Source organism: Lathyrus oleraceus, chromosome 7 (genome assembly GCF_024323335.1).
Source record: "Lathyrus oleraceus cultivar Zhongwan6 chromosome 7, CAAS_Psat_ZW6_1.0, whole genome shotgun sequence".
Classification (NCBI taxonomy): Eukaryota; Viridiplantae; Streptophyta; class Magnoliopsida; order Fabales; family Fabaceae; genus Lathyrus; species Lathyrus oleraceus.
The window spans coordinates 460553370-460566484 of record NC_066585.1 but is presented as its reverse complement, the minus strand read 5'-3'; the positions used below and the strand labels follow the sequence as shown (position 1 = coordinate 460566484).

The window sequence follows — 13115 nt, the reverse complement described above, 5'->3', positions numbered from 1 at the left end:
GCAACACTAAATTCCATTTTGAACATTTGGTCTCGGACAGTGAACCTAACCTAAAATAGGTTACTCTCACCAAAGTGGTTATCGATAGGTTTCTGATGCCTTTGAAGACAGAGTTCATGATTCAACAAGATTTGTTGTCATGTGGCCTCATCGTTGACCATTATCGAATATACTAGTCCACTTCTTCACTAGAATATTATCGATCCATCTTAACGCATATGCATTTGTCAATTTGACCTCTTCGTGGTAGTGTTGGAACGATGATTCTGTTAATGTATACCATACATTCACAACTTTTTCCCGAAGCGTCTTGTCTTTGATCTCCCGCATGAAATTTGGTGTGGTATGTCTAATCCAGTAGACACACGTAAAAAGAGGATCTTGCCAACCATTATTAAGGTTATTGTATGAACTCTCAATAGATGGATGTAATAGGTTGGGTTGTGGAGCAACATTTAAATTGGAGATTCTTAAGAAAGAAACTCGATCCACCAGTAAACCCTTCAATCAGAGCTAATACAATCAGAAAAATATTAACCATGTTCCATCAATTTGAATAATAGGTTTTCAAAACGCAAAACCTTTAATGCATGGTCATACGTCCAGAAGAGTTGATGGAATATTCTATTTTCACTAACACAAGTTCTGTCTGGGGTAAATGTCGACAGTGTCTCCAAAATTGCAACAGTTCTTGGAGCATAATGCTTAAGTGCCACCAAATTATTGTGGAAGTTCTTTGTATGAATCCTCCTTATTTCCATATACTCATTCAACAACCTTATTTCTCACTATACATGACTTCCTGTATGAAGGAGTATATTATGTCGTGTAACGATATGGGAGATTATTGTACTCACCTTCAATGACGAATTCTTGCTAATGAGAGGCAATATTTCTTGGCATATTATCTGATAGCTTAGTTTACGATTTTTCTGCATTGGATTGGTGATAATTCAACTGTGAGGTGGATTCATATAACCTATCTCCCAAGAATCATTTCTCTTCCAGGAAGATGCTTTCAGGCAAAACATACAGATCACGTTACGAAACAGAATGACATACCTCATTACATTAGTTCGAACAACGGTATAATCAACTGAAATTTCCATGTGAAACTTTTTATAGCTCTTACACAATATTCTTTTGTGTGAAATATATCTCCCACTTTGAACTCTCCCTCTGTCTGCATATAAGGATTGTAAAGGATATCTGAGGATGGTTCGTCTTCACCAAAGTTCAAGTTTGTCACGTGCTCAGGCGAACAATACACATGGCTTGAAGGTAATGACTCTTGCTCATGGTCTACAGACTCACCGTTCACCATATAATTAACCAATATCTAATCTTTTTCTTCTTCCTTGTCAACAACATTGACTTCGGAAGCATCGACATCAACGGACCATAAACGAACCTATCATGCCAGAGATTATAGATCAACTCAAAATTATATAAATTGGTATAGATCGATTACAACAACACAGTTTGTGTCTGACCCGAGGTATTTGATCGACCCATGCCTACGAGCTTCATCATCATACGCCCAACAACCAACTGTCATAACCTAAATTTTGTCCCCCCCCCCTAAAAATTTTTTATATTCATCTGCATATTCAACTGCATTATTTTCTTATGACCACTACATTTGGTCACGAGGTCTCATTAGCATGCATAAGTCAATAACAGAGAAAAGTCAACATTTTAACTTTGCATTTGATCATTTGCATGGTCAGATCATGCATCCAATGTCTAAACATGAGTGGTCTCATTTGTTCTTTTGAATCTCATTACATGATTCATATCTTTATGTTTTCTACATAAGTCCATTTAGTTTTTTTTTAGTTTGAGATCATAGGTTTGTTTGCAAGATTTTAGTGTCATTCATGGCTCATGCATATATCCATAATTCATTATTAAGTGTTCTACGTACATTCATTTTCTCCAAACATGTCATTTCATTTCATTCATATATCATGTTTAAAAAATTGAATTAAAAAAATAGACATTAAATTCATTTTGTGTTCAAATGTCATGGCATTACATCTAAAAATTCACAAAAAGTTACAAAACTAAATGTTTGCCTCAGACAAAAGTTATAAAAATCAACAAAAAGTTACATCTAAACATGTCCTTAAAGGTCAATTTGTAAGAGTTCCAGAGGCTTAGAGGTAGAAACAATATTTTTATTTTTGAAGGTTTTTTTATAGAATTTTCCTTTCTGACATGCTTCACAAAGAGCATCAGAAGAAAACTTCAGCTTAGGTAGGCCTCTGACTAACTCAAGTTTATTTAGCTGAGAAATCCTCCTCAAGCTAATGTGACCCAAGCATCTATGCCACATCCATTGCTCTTCATTTATAGACATTAGACATTTTATATTTTGGTCTTTTAAATCTGAAAGCTTAATTTTATAAATGTTGTTCTTCCTCTTGCCAGTGAAAAGGATTGTGCCATTTTTCTGATTAACAACTTTGCACGTTTTTTTGATTAAAGATTATATCATAACCATTATCACTTAATTGACTTATGGATAGAAAGTTATACATTAATCCTTTAACATAAAGGACATCAGAGATAGAGGGAAGATATCCATTACCAACTATTCTAGATCCTCTGATTCTTCCTTCATGATTGGTGTTTTAACTCTGCTGCATAAGATACCTGCAACATATACTATTTTATCTTTTGGTACCCAGAATCTTTTGGATCCTTAATGATTAGTTCTCCTAGAGTTTCTAACAACTTTGGATTTTCTAGCATTATTGAATTTATGTGTTTGTGCATGTGTGTAATGATAAGAAAAATGAGATTTCAATTTGTTTTCTGCATAAGGTTTTAAATCATATTCATCAGAGTCATATCCAATTCCTATTTTCTTATTGTGACTAACACCATAAATCATAGAATCCATTTTTCTTCTTTCAAGTCCATTGTTCAGAAACTTCTGAAAAGTTTTTTCATATTTATATATGATGGTGTCAGAAGTATGTGGAGCTTTAGAAAGAGTTTCTTCAAGTTTTAAACATTTTTTAGTTGAAAATTAATTTTCCTTTTCAAGAATAAAGTGGTTTTCTTTAAGTTCAGAAACTTCTTTCTCAAGCTTATCACACTCTTCAACAGTCTCTTCATGAACCCTTTTTAGGATCTTGAATTTCTGCCGAAGCTTTTGGTAAACAGGCTTCCAGATCAGAACGAGAAAAGTAAGATAATACCTCTTCAGTGTCAGATTTCTTTTCAGATGAACTTTAAGAAGTGGTGGCCATGAGCGCAACATTTGCTTGCTCCTCTTCAAATTCAGAGTCATCCCATGTTACCATGAGTCCTTATTTCTTTGCTTTGAAGGAGCTTTTCTTGAAACCTTCCTTTCTGGAGCTGTCTTTCTTGATCTTTGGACATTCATTTTTGTAGTGTCCATGTTCTTTGCATTCATAGCAGGTCACATCTTTGTTGGGTATGCCTCTGGAGGTTGACTCTGAACGATCTCCCTTCTGTCTGGGTCTTCTGAAGTTGTTATTTCTTTTTCTCCAAAGTTGTTTGATTCTTATGGGTAGATGAGATAACTTCTCTTCATCATCAGAATCTTCCTTGTCAGAGTCCTCATCGTTTTCTTCTCCAACTTGAAAGGTTGTGTTCCTTTCTGGCTTTCTTTTCTTTGATATAGACTTTAGATCTACTGATTTGTTTTTCTTTTGAGGTTCACCTTCCTCTATCTCTATTTCATGACTCTTGAGGGAGCTAATAAGTTCTTCAAGGCTTATGTTGTTCAGATCCTTAGATAACTTCAAGGTAGTAACCATTGGTCTCCACTTCTTTGGAAGGCTTCTGATTATCTTCTTGACATTATCTGATGTAGTGTATCCTTTGGCCAGCACCTTGAGACCTGCAACTAAAGTTTGGAATCTAGAAAACATTACCTCAACAACTTCATCATCTTCCATTCTGAAGGCTTCATATTTTTGGATTAAGGGCAGAGCCTTAGTATCTTTGACTTGATTATTGCCTTCGTGAGTCATCTTCAAGGAATCAAAGATTTCTTTAGTTGTTTCCCTGTTGGTGATCTTTTCGTACTCATTGTAAGATATAACATTTAACATAATAATTTTGGCTTTGTGGTGATTCTTGAAATCACGCTTCTGATCATCACTCATTTTTCTTCTTGGTATAACGATACTAAGGGAAGAGATGGATAGTTGATAACCATTTGTAACAATGTCCCATAGATCAACATCGTAGCCTAAGAAGAAACTTTCAATTCTGCCTTTCCAGTAATCAAAATTTTCTCCATCAAAGACTGGAGGTTTAACGTTGTAGCTATCTCTTTCTTTTGTGTTAGCTATGACGTTTTCCTCATGCTAGATCTCTCTACATTGTTAAGTGTTTGATTCAAAAATAAATAACAGAGTCGAAGCTCTTATACCAATTGAAGATGGAGAAAAACAAGAAAGGGGGTTTGAATTGTTTTCACTGAAAATAAAAACTTTTGCAACACCACACACACAAAGTAAAAGAAAACAACACAGAAATTTATCCTGGTTCGCTTGAAAGTCAAAGCTACTCCAGTCCACCCGGACAAGGTGATTTCGCCTTCAATAAGGACTTAATCCAATAATATAGAAAGATTACAACAGTCGTATAAGAGTTCAACAACCTCTTAGCCCTCTCAAGTCTACAGACTTCACAAGTCCCTTGAGGAATTACAACAACTATTGAGAACTACAAGAGTGTGTTTGGTGCTTCTAGATAAGCAATATGAGCAAAACTAAAAATACGTGATCAATGATCACACTATGAGCAACAACTCGTGTGTGATTACTGAATTATACAATAACAAGTATTTAGTATATGGTTGAAGATGTATTGTAGAATTCTTGTGTGATAGCTTTGTTGTTTGGTATGATGATAGTGAGGCCTTTATATATTTCTTGGAGATGATACCGTTGGAGAGACTATTGATGATGATATCTTGCCAATAATGGGACTTAATGATATTAATTTTCTTATCCTTTCCATAGCAGTCTTGGAATGTAGTCAATACTGTCCATATAAAGATTCATACCATACTTATAATACTTCTTGATTAAGTTTCTGATTTTGATGAGTCAGATGATCTGTTGGGCGTGAATCAGAGTGAGTGGAGTAAAAAGTCTTTGAGCAGATCTTGTATTCTTCCGATAGTTGTTTGTAGGGTAGTCTTCAGTGTTAGCTTGACTAATCTTCAGATGGAGTGTCTTTAGAGTCTATATATGTAATGTCTTCAGAGTCTTCATTCTTCAGAGTCTTTAGATTTACGGTCTTCAGAGTCTTTATATGTGAGATTTAATGACAGAATCTGTGTATATTTCTTTCAAACACGATCTTATTTAGAGTTAAATACGACATCTTCATTTCTGGATCTGTTGTTCTGGACTTCGTTTGACGTCAGATATTGTTTCATCAGATTCAGTTTACCTTAGAATCCTACACACTTAGAGAATTTTATTAGGGTACCAAATTATTTCATTCTTTGTTATCATCAAAACTTATAGATATATTGCAGAACCAAAATCTTGTTCTAACAATACGCTAGATAACGTCATTGTCATATGCAATAGAGATTTATGAAACAAGTATGTCAATTCTTCTAACTCTTTCACCATCATTAATCTCTCAGTCTAACCAAGGGATCAAGTTCCTCTCAAATTGCTCGAAGCTCCAATTAATCCAAAAATACATCTTCATCAGAGACTTAATTCTCGAATAAAAAACATGTTCATGCGTTTTACTACTCATGTTAGAACAAATGAAGAAAATAAGAAGAAATGTGAGAAAATGATTCTCATCACACCTCAATTTATACAAAAACAGTATTATTAAAATATAATATTTGATTACCAATTAAAAAGAAAACAAGAGAAACGTCAGATGAATTTGCGCTCTATTTGAAGAATAAAGAGTGTGCGACAATTGGGTTGGTTTTCCCTAGTAGAGATGTCAATTCACCTTCTAAAATATACCACTACGCCAAAAAGGTTTTTTAACAGCGCATCTTAGACAGCGCTTTTAAAAGAAAGCGCTGTCTAAGGTTAAAATAAAAATAAAACACGGAAAATGTTCTAAAAAAATAATGAAAGCGCTGTCTAATGTAACACCCTTCTACCCCAAACGACATAATTAAATAGATTATCAGAGTACAACATGTAGAAGAGTTTACATTTCTTACAACATAACACTTTTATCATATCACAACATAAAACATATTATTTATTAAAATAAAAACTTCGCAGCGGACAACAACACAATTATAATCTTTCAACATATAACAATTCATAATAATGTTTCATTATCGTCTCAACAAACATCTCAACATAATAGTCATCATAAACAACGTAATAATAATCAATTCTCTATCGAATCCCATAACCCCGGTGTCACATGACCAGAGCATTTGACTCGACTCTGTAGAATAACTCTACACTTATTCTTCAAACCTCAACAATAGCTACTCCTCTTTATCTGCACATTGCTCATCATAGATGAACATAAACACATGCAGAAGGGGTGAGAATTACATTATTAAATAATAATATAACGACAGAAATATAAACATAATATATTCCCCCTATGCCAACACAGCTCATCATAATCATCATAATCAACATACTCATGAACATCAGCAAAACAACATATCAAATGCAATGCACACACCCATGCATGACTCAACACGACTCGGTATACCCATTTTGTGACCACTACAGGATCACCACTCCCAGATTCACCACCATAGAATCCGAGTTCCCCGCAAGGAACCAAGCCTCTCAACAAGCCCGGAGTCAACATCATCATTGGAACTCAGTCCGTTCATCACTAGGCATCGGCCTTTCATGAATGCATGCACACCAAACATGCATCATTATCAACATAGCAACAACAGCATCATATAGTCATGTTATCATCATCATTAATAGCATGACATACAACTCAAAACAACAACAACATTACAGCAATATCATATCGTTACATAACACATTTATAACTAAACACGTAAATTCAACATCTCATCATCATAAACACCTCATACACCATCCTATAATCACTATTAATTGTTATAATACAATTACAGCGACTTACTAAGAGTCTCGCAACTCAACGCACTCAAAAACTCACCAACATCAACTTCTGCACAGCACAGTTCGCGCCGCGCAGCAGGGTTCGCGCCGCGAACGGTGCGTTACAGAACTCCTCTGGATTCTGCCCAGTTCGCGCCGCGAACTGGGCTTCGCGCCGCGAATCGCGCGCGAACAGAAGCCCTCTGCTACAGAACCTAGCGCAGCTTTGCTTCTCTACTTGCCATAACTCATATTTCACAGCTAACAACCCAATATCAACATTTAACAGTCATACATACACAACATACTTCGGTTATAAAGCATATAACTCAACGAAACTCACAAATCGGGGATTTCCATCAAAACCCCAACTTTCCCAATCTCCCTAAAATCCCCAAAATCCATCAACAATCCAACATATATCATGAATTTGCTCGCATATTATCGTTTAATAAGGTTCAGACCCCTTACCTCTTTGGATTGAAGGAAGCTCTGAGCAATCTTTGGCCTTTTCCTCTTCCTTCTCTTTCTCTTCAGCGGTTCCTCTCTTTCTCTGACTCTGAGGCAAAATACGTGACAAAACTTCTGAGTTCTCACTTTGGCCTCTTATATCCAATTCCACTTTTACCCTTCCACTCTTCATATTCCATTTATTTTATTTATTTAATTAATATTAAAATAAATAACATCAATAATAATATTTCCCAATATTATTTAACAATTCCTTTTTCCTTCCAATAATCTTATTAAAATAATATTTAAATTAATCCAAAATATTCGGGGTGTTACAACTCTCCCCCACTTTAGAAGTTTTCGTCCTCGAAAACATACCTCAAGCAAATAGAGCCGGATACGACTCCTTCATCTGATCTTCACGCTCCCAAGTCAAGCTCTCACCAGCTGGACCTTCCCAAACAACTTTCACTAGAGCAATCTTCTTACCTCTCAGGGTCTTCTCTTCTCGGTCATCTATCCGAATTGGCAACACCTCAACGGTCAAATTATCTCTCACCTGGATATCATCCAACTGAACAACATGCGAAGGATCCGCAATATATTTTCTCAACTGAGATACATGAAACACATCATGCAGATTAGAAAGCGACGGCGGTAAAGCTATCCGATACGCCACTTCCCCAACCCTCTTCAAAATCTGATACGGACCCACAAACCTCGGAGTAAGCTTTCTAGACTTTAAAGCCCTACCCACACCTGTCGTCGGAGTAACTCTCAAGAACACATGATCTCCCTCTTGGAACTCAAGTGCCTTTCTCCTCTTATCATGATAACTCTTCTGACGACTCTGAAAATCTTCATCTTCTCCTGAATCATCTTAACCCTTTCAGTCGTCTGCTGCACAATCTCAGGTCCGAGTACAACACTCTCACCTGACTCATACCAACACAATGGAGTTCTACACCTCCTACCATACAATGCTTCATATGGAGCCATACCGATACTAGCATGAAAACTATTATTATAAGTAAACTCCACCAACGGCAAATAACTATCCCAAGAACCACTCTGCTCCAACACACAAGCTCTCAACAAATCCTCCAAGGATTGGATAGTTCTTTCAGTCTGACCATCAGTCTGAGGATGATAAGCTGAACTCAACCTCAACTTAGTCCCCAACGCTTTCTGCAAACTTTCCCAAAATCTAGAAGTAAATCTGGGATCTCTATCAGACACAATACTGGATGGAATACCATGCAGCCTCACTATCTCCTCAATATACAACCCTGCCAACTTCTCTAAAGAGTGATTAATCGTCATCGGCAAGAAATGCGCCGACTTAGTCAATCGATCCACAATCACCCAAATAGAATCATTACCTTTCACCGTCCTCGGCAATCCCGTCACAAAATCCATGGAAATGCTATCCCACTTCCATTCAGGAATCTTCAAAGGTTGCATCATACCTGCCGGTTTCTGATGTTCAATCTTTGACTTCTGACAAGTCAAACAGGCATACACAAACTTAGCAACATCTCTTTTCATACCAGCCCACCAAAACAATTTCTTCAAATCTTGATACATTTTAGTTGCACCTGGATGGATACTCAATCCACTCCTATGGCCCTCTTCAAGAACACTCTTTTTCCAAATCTGAGCACCATCTGGATCATAGCGCCCTTTGAAATGTAGGAGGGTTATTCTTCAGAAACCTTCCAAATTCTTAAACTCTCTTCGACCGGCGGATTCTGCTGCGCCTGCATAGCCTGCGCTATAGCAGCCAAAGCCTCAGCAATCGCACAGTCATTTTCTCCAGCCATACTCTACACAACACAACCACAACCGTTTAAATATCGACAGTGTCATTTTAACTAATCGACCAACAGGGAAAACATCACATTATGACTCGACTGGATTGACCATGCTCTGATACCACTAATGTAACACCCTTCTACCCCAAACGACATAATTAAATAGATTATCAGAGTACAACATGTAGAAGGTTTTACATTTCTTACAACATAACACTTTTATCATATCACAACACTAAAACATATTATTTATTAAAATAAAAAACTTCGCAGCGGACAACAACACAATTATAATCTTTCAACATATAACAATTCATAATAATGTTTCATTATCGTCTCAACAAACATCTCAACATAATAGTCATCATAAACAACGTAATAATAATCAATTCTCTATCGAATCCCATAACCCCGGTGTCACATGACCAGAGCATTTGACTCGACTCTGTAGAATAACTCTACACTTATTCTTCAAACCTCAACAATAGCTACTCCTCTTTATCTGCACATTGCTCATCATAGATGAACATAAACACATGCAGAAGGGGTGAGAATTACATTATTAAATAATAATATAACGACAGAAATATAAACATAATATATTCCCCTATGCCAACACAGCTCATCATAATCATCATAATCAACATACTCATGAACATCAGCAAAACAACATATCAAATGCAATGCACACACCCATGCATGACTCAACACGACTCGGTATACCCATTTTGTGACCACTACAGGATCACCACTCCCAGATTCACCACCATAGAATCCGAGTTCCCCGCAAGGAACCAAGCCTCTCAACAAGCCCGGAGTCAACATCATCATTGGAACTCAGTCCGTTCATCACTAGGCATCGGCCTTTCATGAATGCATGCACACCAAACATGCATCATTATCAACATAGCAACAACAGCATCATATAGTCATGTTATCATCATCATTAATAGCATGACATACAACTCAAAACACAACAACAACCATTACAGCAATATCATATCGTTACATAACACATTTATAACTAAACACGTAAATTCAACATCTCATCATCATAAACACCTCATACACCATCCTATAATCACTATTAATTGTTATAATACAATTACAGCGACTTACTAAGAGTCTCGCAACTCAACGCACTCAAAAACTCACCAACATCAACTTCTGCACAGCACAGTTCGCGCCGCGCAGCAGGGTTCGCGCCGCGAACGGTGCGTTACAGAACTCCTCTGGATTCTGCCCAGTTCGCGCCGCGAACTGGGCTTCGCGCCGCGAATCGCGCGCGAACAGAAGCCCTCTGCTACAGAACCTAGCGCAGCTTTGCTTCTCTACTTGCCATAACTCATATTTCACAGCTAACAACCCAATATCAACATTTAACAGTCATACATACACAACATACTTCGGTTATAAAGCATATAACTCAACGAAACTCACAAATCGGGGATTTCCATCAAAACCCCAACTTTCCCAATCTCCCTAAAATCCCCAAAATCCATCAACAATCCAACATATATCATGAATTTGCTCGCATATTATCGTTTAATAAGGTTCAGACCCCTTACCTCTTTGGATTGAAGGAAGCTCTGAGCAATCTTTTAGGCCTTTTCCTCTTCCTTCTCTTTCTCTTCAGCGGTTCCTCTCTTTCTCTGACTCTGAGGCAAAATACGTGACAAAACTTCTGAGTTCTCACTTTGGCCTCTTATATCCAATTCCACTTTTACCCTTCCACTCTTCATATTCCATTTATTTTATTTATTTAATTAATATTAAATAAATAACATCAATAATAATATTCCCAATATTATTTAATAATTCCTTTTTCCTTCCAATAATCTTATTAAAATAATATTTAAATTAATCCAAAATATTCGGGGTGTTACAACTCTCCCCCACTTTAGAAGTTTTCGTCCTCGAAAACATACCTCAAGCAAATAGAGCCGGATACGACTCCTTCATCTGATCTTCACGCTCCCAAGTCAAGCTCTCACCAGCTGGACCTTCCCAAACAACTTTCACTAGAGCAATCTTCTTACCTCTCAGGGTCTTCTCTTCTCGGTCATCTATCCGAATTGGCAACACCTCAACGGTCAAATTATCTCTCACCTGGATATCATCCAACTGAACAACATGCGAAGGATCCGCAATATATTTTCTCAACTGAGATACATGAAACACATCATGCAGATTAGAAAGCGACGGCGGTAAAGCTATCCGATACGCCACTTCCCCAACCCTCTTCAAAATCTGATACGGACCCACGAACCTCGGAGTAAGCTTTCTAGACTTTAAAGCTCTACCCACACCTGTCGTCGGAGTAACTCTCAAGAACACATGATCTCCCTCTTGGAACTCAAGTGCCTTTCTCCTCTTATCATGATAACTCTTCTGACGACTCTGAGAAATCTTCATCTTCTCCTGAATCATCTTAACCCTTTCAGTCGTCTGCTGCACAATCTCAGGTCCGAGTACAACACTCTCACCTGACTCATACCAACACAATGGAGTTCTACACCTCCTACCATACAATGCTTCATATGGAGCCATACCGATACTAGCATGAAAACTATTATTATAAGTAAACTCCACCAACGGCAAATAACTATCCCAAGAACCACTCTGCTCCAACACACAAGCTCTCAACAAATCCTCCAAGGATTGGATAGTTCTTTCAGTCTGACCGTCAGTCTGAGGATGATAAGCTGAACTCAACCTCAACTTAGTCCCCCACGCTTTCTGCAAACTTTCCCAAAATCTAGAAGTAAATCTGGGATCTCTATCAGACACAATACTGGATGGAATACCATGCAGCCTCACTATCTCCTCAATATACAACTCTGCCAACTTCTCTAAAGAGTGATTAATCTTCATCGGCAAGAAATGCGCCGACTTAGTCAATCGATCCACAATCACCCAAATAGAATCATTACCTTTCACCGTCCTCGGCAATCCCGTCACAAAATCCATGGAAATGCTATCCCACTTCCATTCAGGAATCTTCAAAGGTTGCATCATACCTGCCGGTTTCTGATGTTCAATCTTTGACTTCTGACAAGTCAAACAGGCATACACAAACTTAGCAACGTCTCTTTTCATACCAGCCCACCAAACCATTTCTTCAAATCTTGATACATTTTAGTTGCACCTGGATGGATACTCAATCCACTCCTATGGCCCTCTTCAAGAATACTCTTTTTCAATTCCGACACCTCAGGAACACAAACTCTACCTTTAAATCGCAGGATGCCATTCTCATCGATCTCAAAATTACCACCGTTACCCTGGTTAACCATAGTAATATGATCAACTAGAGCGACATCAACTTGCTGACCATTCCGAATATCTTCCAGAATTCCACTAGTCAACTTCAGCATACCCAACTTTACACTATCAGCGGAAACTTCACAACCCAAACTCATATCACGGAACTGTTCAATTAACTCAAGCTCCCGAACCATCATCATAGACATATGTAGAGACTTTCTACTCAGTGCATCTGCAACTACATTAGCCTTACCGGGATGATAACTCAATTCAAAGTCAAAATCCTTCAGTAATTCTAACCACCTTCTCTGCCTCATATTTAACTCTTTCTGATCAAACAGATACTTCAGACTCTTGTGATCACTGAACACTTCGAATCTGGAACCATACAAATAATGCCTCCACATTTTCAACACAAATACAACAGCTGCAAGTTCTAGGTCATGCGTAGGATAATTCCTCTCATGAACTTTCAACTGTCTAGAAGCATAAGCTACAA

At 37.5% G+C, this 13115-nt stretch overlaps 1 protein-coding gene across 2 annotated transcripts in view; it reads left to right on the top strand.

Annotated features, from left to right (window-relative positions):
* LOC127105056 (uncharacterized) overlaps positions 1 to 13115 on the top strand; it is a 100613-nt gene that overhangs the window by 49970 nt on the left and 37528 nt on the right. The gene's annotated exons all lie outside the window — the stretch shown is intronic.